Raw genomic sequence first — 8,212 nt, 5'->3', positions numbered from 1 at the left:
TATTCATGAGGTGTAGGAAGGCATCATTGTTATGCGGCCATGGTTCGTCTTATTTGTTTTCATCATAGGCTATGGTAGAAAATGAAAGAAATTTATGACTCTGGTTCATTTCGGGTGTGTACTGCAAGTCATATAGTCAATTGAGTATTGGATCCATGGGTTGTCATATGAAGGAATAAGTTATTGGATGGTTGATCATTAAGGTGTATTTGTGCATTAGAATATAAAATTAGTTAGGAATTAGTTTGGAATTAACTATAAATTTTGGGGTTATAAATATAAAAAATAAAAAATGGAAGAAATTGTCATGTGGCATATACATCACGTTTTTCGCCATACTGGCAATGCCATGCTAGCTTCTGTTAACGACCGTTAGCAAGAGGGACCAAAAGTGCGGATGAAACATATTAGAAGGATCATTCTTTGAAGGAAATTTTTAGAGGGATTGAAAGTGAAAATTTTCATATTTAGAGGGACCAAAAACTTATTTAACCTAAATTATCATCAGTTAATAGTAATTCACGGTAGCTTTCTAACGCTTTGAACTGCGTCTCGTTCCACGTTACGGAACTCAAGTTATGATATTTTTCGTTAGGCATAGTGGAAATCATGAGGGTTGACGGACGTCACCTAGAACTAGGTTTTTTCTCACGGTCAGTTAGTCGCTAAGTCCTAGAATTCGCTAGTACTCAAAATTTATTTTTCTGCGTTTTTCACCAAAGAAACCCTTACGGACCTTCGATTTCGATTCTGTAAAAAGTCTTGATCTCAGAATTTGACATACTATAATTATCCAATGATTAAAACCATAAATTAATAATTTATCAGAGGTTGACATTAACAAAATCATGTATTTTTATACTTTCACATTTACCCCTAGAGCTCCAAAACCCAACAATGGTGAAAACATATTAACACATCAAAATAGAAATTATCTTCAATTAAAGTACACAAATTTCACCAACAATCAAATCACATATCATCTAATCAGTACAAATTTACATAATTAAATCAAAACTCAATGTCCTATTAAAGATTAAAGACCCCTCTACCCCACCCCTCATGCATAAGCCTTATATATTGAAAGTTATTCTCCCTCCTTACCTTAGATTTTTCCAGCAAAATTCTTCCAAGCTCTATCAATGAATGTTCTCCCTATGCCTTCTCTTGCTCTTTCCCTTGCCTTAGCCTCCTTTTCCTCCTTTCTTTCAAAAATTCTACGTACTACTTAACTCCCTCTTTCTAATTCTCTTTTTACCCTAAAAATCTAGTCTCCTTATTAGACTATTCCTACTTTAACCTTACTTTTCTCTCTAATCACCACCTTGCCCTCAATATCTCTACAACTTTTATTTTATTTTTATCTTTTTATTTTATTTAAATAATAAAATCAAAATATTATTTTAATAAATAAAGTAATTCTAAGTTATTCTATCTTTGTCTAATTACTCTCCATACCCTACTACCAGGTCACTCACTCTCTCTCTCTCACTCACATTCATTTATCTACTCACACATAATAATCAAATAAATACACAAAAAGTATAATTAAATTACAATAAAATAATTCACTGAAACTAGGGTATTACATATTACATCTCTTGGTTTCTGCTCTAATGATCATGATCCAACTTTATTTGTTGTAACCACCTTTCATGATCTTATTTTACTTTCATTATATGTTGATGATTTGATAATTATATATGATGGTAGGCATGACAACATAACCCATACTCGTGGGTAGCCACCCGAACCTACCCTAAATTTGATGGGGAAAACCCATTTTAACTGGGTTTAGATTCGGGTTTGGGTTTTCCCCGATTATAAAATATGGGGATGGATCGGGTAATAAGGACACTAGTACCCCCCTGAACCAGTCCCCGAACTCGTCTTATTTATTTTATTATGTACTTTATTATTTTAGTTTTGATGATTTAGAATATTAAATTTGTGGTTAATGTTTTGATGTTTCTATTTGTATCTATTAATTAAAACATATGCATGAAATTTTTTGAGATTTTTTTATTTTATCATTTCTAATGTATTTTGATGTTGGAAAAATACATATTTTTATTTAAAAAAATATATTTCACTAAATAGTTGGTGGCATGGAGGGGATACCCGAACCCAACCCATACTCGTTTGGGGCGGGTTTGAGTTTTAATTCTCCATCCCCGATGGAGATTGGGGTGGAGAACGAGGATTTTTTTGGAATTCAGGTTTGGGTTTAAGGGAGGTAAAAATTGTCCCTGCCCCATGTCATACCCTAAAACTTACCCTTCTCTTTTCACTTTTTATCTTGAGATTCATCTGCACTCATTCATGTCTCAAACATGTGCATCATTAATTCATATTTGCATTTTCAAACAATCATCATAGATTCAAAGTTTGTGGTTATGTCTACCTAACAAAAGCTAGGGTTTGCTTGAGGATCAAGCCCTAGAAGTATGGTTATGCTCATCATTTGGAATCAAAGGGGTGAAACCCTAGTTTCTTGACCTTTAGGACCTTAGTTAATGGAGTTTGAAAACATGGTGTTCACATATGCACAAAACCCTAATTTTGGGTCTTTTCTACTCATGGAACTTGCAGTTGACTTTATGAGCTTGTGTTTGATCACCAAACCCTATCTTGGGGGCACTTATTGGAGATTTGGTTGTGGAGCCTTAATGCTTGGTGTAAGGTCTTTGATTAGATGGTTGGCATCTAGAAACCCTAATCATGGATACTTGGCATTTGTCGACCATGTTGGTTTGGCTATTTGACTTGTGATTGACTGAAACCGTAATTCATTGGAGGTATGATCTTGGTCATTTTATCATGCATCATCAATCATCAAGTTTGCTTGGTTCTTAGGACTCACTCATCAATATTGACCATTGATCTACATGTATACATGTTTGAGGATTCATATGATCCAAGGCCTTGTTCAAGCATCCATGTCATGTTAATTCTATTTGGCCATTCAAGTCCATTTATCCTAGGCCTATGGTGTATTCAAATCCTAGGGTCCATGCTTCATAGTCATTAGTTCATGGTTCATCATTCATTCAAAGTCCTTATTCTAAGGGGAATGTTTCATTCAAATATCCAAGTCCATTGAGTCAAGTCCTTATTGCATTCATTGCTTCATACTCCATGATGTATTCTTGGTCCATTTACTTCATTGTTCCATTATGCTTCATAGTCCATTGATTTAAGTCTTTTGGTGCATTCGTTGGTCACTGCTTCATTGTGCATTATGGGCCCATTGTTTCTTCATCCATTATGCATTCTTATTCCTTTTGTTCTAAGGTACATGTTTATGATTCAAAGTTCATTATGCAAGTGTGTTAAAAGTTATTGGATCACTCATTTTAGACTTTGATTCAAATATAGATCTTGGTGGAAAAGTTCAACTTGGAATAAAACATGGTTTCATAAAGACTATTTCTATTCAAATAAATGTTCAATTCATTCATTCAATTATCATTTGCATTGTCCATATAAAAGAAAATACAAAAATTACATTTTTACAAAAAATTTACTTTTGGTCAACTGTTGACTTTTTGGTCAACTAGTTGATCAAAGTCAACTAACCTGTTTTTTTCATCTCCTAAACCCTAATGCATATTGTATCTTCATTCTTGTATTATTACATGATATTCCATGAGCATTTGCTTCATGAACAAGAAAGTCACCTTTTGCCATCAAGTTTAGTCATGCCTTGAATGCTCTTGCCAAGCTTTTTACCATGCCTTGAGGTCATGTTCCACAAGCCATCCCTGCATCATTTAGCATACATACATGCATTATTCAATCCTACATGAATCCAAACACAAACATGCACATCACAACCAATACATTATATTCAAGCATTCACCAAGTTACAACCCTGTCACAAACCATATCAATGCTTCAAAATAAGCCATCAGCATAGCCTTCATAGCAAATATCATCAACAAAACAGAGCAAGCAGTAAATCTAACATTCAAATAGTTGCAGCAGCAACATAATTACAACCTATCATAACAATTCCTAACAGTAACATTAGTTTCAAGAAATACAAATCATAACCCTATCCATCATCCATGTAAGCAACCCAAAAAATATTACAATGACAATGACATGATAGACCTGCAGGCCTGAAATTTACATCACAAGCAGGCATGATGCAAAAACAAGATTCATTTGGTATCAGAGTAATCAAAATATGGTTGCAACATGGTGTCATTCAAGTAGAAACATAAATTCAACAATGCATAACATCTTGCAACAACAGTTACACACATCATTACATTGCAAATCAATCAACATCTAACAGAGCATTGCAATTCAGTTCACAATTCTAACCAAATATAAATCAATTTTTACTAACAGTCCAAATCTATTCACATAACCAACTCACTTAATATCTAACTGAGGATTACATTCCATCTAACAGCAAATGACCTAACTGAACTCAAATCCACTTAACTGAATTTCATTTCACTTTACAATTTCACAAACAGAAAATTGAATCTCTAACTAACTTTCAATTCACTTCTAACTAACTCTAACATTTTTACCTAACTTCTAACTAACATTGAATCAATCTAACTAACTGAATTAATATAGTTTTTCATATGTTAACTTCCCTCTCCTATATAAGGTTCTTTACTCTGCATTTTTCAGGGACCTGATCATTCACTTGAAAACCAGAAATATCACTCTCTCAGTCTGAATTCTCCCTCAACCTTACACCTCAACACTCCCTCAGTCACACACTCCATTCAATCACCTACACTTCACTCCCTCGCTCTCAGAACACGAAGAAGAAGAAGAAGAAGCTTCAAAGCTCAGAAGAAGGAAGAAAGAGATTGAAACAGAAGAAGTGTAAAGTGAAGAGTTGTACCTGAAGTTGGTTCAAACATCTTCATTTTCTCCGATCTTAGGTCTTCATCTCTGGTAGGTAAGTGACGATTCTTCACCATTTGGCTTCATCCTTGTTACCCCTATGTAGCTTATGGATCGAGAAATCAAAGTCCTAACATTAGGGACTTTGATTCCTCCTTTCAATCATTTAATTTTTGATTTCGTGATTAGTGTCCATGGTTGATTTTGCACGATTTGGGAGATTTAGGTTGTTTTAGATAAAATTAGGTGGTGATTCGAATAGAGCTGGAAATTTGGAGTAAAATGACGTATCTGGTTTTGATGTTGGAGTCTCAACCACCGCCAGTGGTGAGCTCCGGCGCGGTGGAGAAGAAGGGGTAAATGGTGAAGTTTATGAACACATGGTAAACGTCTATCACGTGGGTTTTAGTCCCTCATTCACTCCCAATTCCAGAGTGGGCTTCATTACTCCCTTTAGGCCCATTATTTTCACTTTTTGCACTTGATATTGCACTACACATCCCTTCTCACATGCTGACTTGAGAATGGGCTTTGTGTTTGGGCCCTGCGCCCATATGCTCAATACACCCTATATTTTTAGTTTGTCCCCCTGTTTTTAATTCTTTCTTTTTTGTTATTTTAATTATTTTTTCCATGATATTTTTTAGCATTTGTATTTTAAATAATAGTAGAAATTAAATAATTGTTTTAATGCGTATTTTTTAGAATTAGTGATATATAGTTCTTTTTTTTAGAATAAAATGATATTTGTTTTCTTTTTTTTTTAGGAATTAATTGAATAATCTTGTTTACCATGTTAATTAGAATTCTAATTCTTTTTAGGATAATTCATGTAGTTAATTGATAATCATTGTAACATTAACATGTTCCTTTAGTTAGGTTAATTTTTAGAATTAAGATTAGCATATGTTTTGATTAATTCATTAGGGTTTTTAGATCCTCAATCCATTATACATAGTTCAATTGTTTTTCATTCCCACATATTAAGTTGGTCAAGGTTCACTTTGGTCAACCAAATCCTTTGACCTGTGCTCATTTCCTAAGCATGTCCAAGTGATCAAAAGACTCTTGATCACTTGATAAGGCAAGTCCCTTGTATTGGAGCTGCACTGGATATCAAGACTTCAAATTCAAGTTCAAGGTTTTAGGTCGCAAGTTAGTACAAGTCATACATTGCAGACAGGATGAACTACTATTCAAGCAAAACAAAGGTGTATCAACACTTATCAATCATGATTCAAGTTGTGTGCCATGAGCTTTAAGCAATAAAGAAGGGGTGATAGGGAGCACTCATATCCTTATTTTGAATATCTTTTAGTACGAGATGAATGAACCGGTTTCTCAAAGTATTTATCTTTACTCATAGACTTTAGTATAATTCAAATCAAATGATTGTCAAGTCTCTTTCTACGTAAACAACATTTCATCATAAGGAGCAATAAGGAGTTTTTCTTCAACAACTTTCCAGTTATGATGAATATCACATGTTATGAGTCTTAAGTAGTAAAGAAGTGGTGAGAGGGAGCATTCATATCCTCATTCTGAATACCTTTGGGTACGGGACAAATGATCCAGTTGCTAAGAGTATTCATCTTTACTCATAGACTTTAGTGTTGTTCAAGTCAGATGAATGCCAAGTCTTGTGCAACTTCATTCTCATTTCTCATCAGTGATATACTATTTATTTGTACCAAATACCATTTCCCTTTTGATTCCATATATACCATTGGGTTAATAACCAATACCCACCTTTTAATCAAGAGTCCTTGTTTGTCTTGTTAATCCTAGTTGTTTAGACAAACATCCCATTTGTTTTCTTGAAAGTCATAATGTTAGGCAGAACCCCTTTGTTTTTGGCTATACCATATATTGTTTCATGCCACCTTTACTCTTTGATTCAAATATCATCATCTTGTGGATTCCAACAATACCATTGTCTTTTGGTACAAGTTATACTTTTCATCACTTCAGTCATACCTTTTCATTTGTGTTTGTCTTGTCAGTTCTAGTTGCTTAGGCAAACCCCTTTTTCAGTTTCTTCAGTCTTAATTCTAAGAACTACGAAGCTCTAAATTTCTCATTGCATGATGAGAATATGTAGGCACAAGGGTTCGAACCCTTGGCGAGCATATTAATTATTCTTCTACCTTAGGGCATCATCCAAATCTTTCATCATCCATCATTCAATACCTTCATCAAATCATTCATCCCCAATGATATATTTTCTCGTTGAACCAAATACACTACTTCTTTGAGTTTCATACATATTTTTGGGCCAATAACCAATGTTTTCCTCTTAACCAAGAGTCTTTTTGTTTGTCTTGTATAGATAAAATATCCCTTTTGTTTCACTTTTCTTGTAAGTCCTTATATAGGCCAAACTCTTTGTTTTTTGGCTTGATGCCAGCTTTTCTCATTGGTTCATACATACCTACCTTATGGGTTCAAACAACATTATCCTTTGGCTCAAACTATACCTTTATCACAACTTCTTTCATCTCCCACTATTAGTTCTATGAAATATAGAGCTATGAGTTCCTTATTGCACTATAAGGATATGTAGGCATGAGGGCCATAATCCTCACTGAGCACTTTGTTTATTCCATTCCTTTTCCCTTATATTTTTTGTGAGTAATCTTTAGATAGTAACACCCGTTTGAGCAAAAACAAGCAAAATGATTCTTGTTGAGTATAATGGATGTGAGAGGTGCTAATATATTTCCCTTGCATAACTGACTTCCTTACCCTTTTTCTCTTTCCATCGGGTTTTATTGATGTTTTCCCTTTCCTTCGGGAATAAATAAATTCCGATGACAACTCTATTGTATCTTCGAGTGATGCGCTCGAGTATTTTTCACATAGCCCGAGCTGGAGACTCTGTTGGGAATTCTTGCTTTTGCAAGTAGGAGTCGAGCTTAGTTTTGCTTATTTTCTTGTTTGATTGGGTGTTTATCTTTACTGATTTACTTTCTTTTATCTGCATGTTATTTATTGCTTTCCTTTATTGCTTTACATATGCATATTATGTTATTCCGGATAACTGTATATTTGATGTTGTTGGGTTGGGATGATGTTACATGAGAGAAGATCTACACCGAGCTTGAGTATACACACAAGATAGACTTATGGATTATCGTGTTGACTTGTGTTTCACGCATTGCGTTGGCATGAGACCCACACCCATACTAGATTCACTTTGAAGTACTTTTATCTTGCGAGAACTCGCTATGGCAGGGTATTTTCATTTGGATCGATGACTCTGGGAGACCTCTTAAGGACCACCTTGGAAGAATAATACATACATGTGAGGGGGATATTAGGTTTTTGTAGAAAACCA

At 34.4% G+C, this 8,212-nt stretch overlaps 1 long non-coding RNA gene across 1 annotated transcript; it reads right to left on the bottom strand.

The window, feature by feature from the left end:
• Positions 1-3,415: 3,415 nt before the first annotated feature.
• LOC127076070 (uncharacterized) lies at positions 3,416-5,319 on the bottom strand. The gene is made up of 2 exons (XR_007786753.1): positions 4,874-5,319; positions 3,416-3,764 (listed from the first exon to the last, which is right to left on the bottom strand). It is a non-coding gene; the product is annotated as an uncharacterized LOC127076070 (long non-coding RNA).
• Positions 5,320-8,212: the final 2,893 nt, after the last annotated feature.

This window comes from Lathyrus oleraceus, chromosome 4, assembly GCF_024323335.1.
Source record: "Lathyrus oleraceus cultivar Zhongwan6 chromosome 4, CAAS_Psat_ZW6_1.0, whole genome shotgun sequence".
In the NCBI taxonomy this organism is placed as follows: Eukaryota; Viridiplantae; Streptophyta; class Magnoliopsida; order Fabales; family Fabaceae; genus Lathyrus; species Lathyrus oleraceus.
This window is presented reverse-complemented; position numbering and strand designations above follow the sequence as displayed.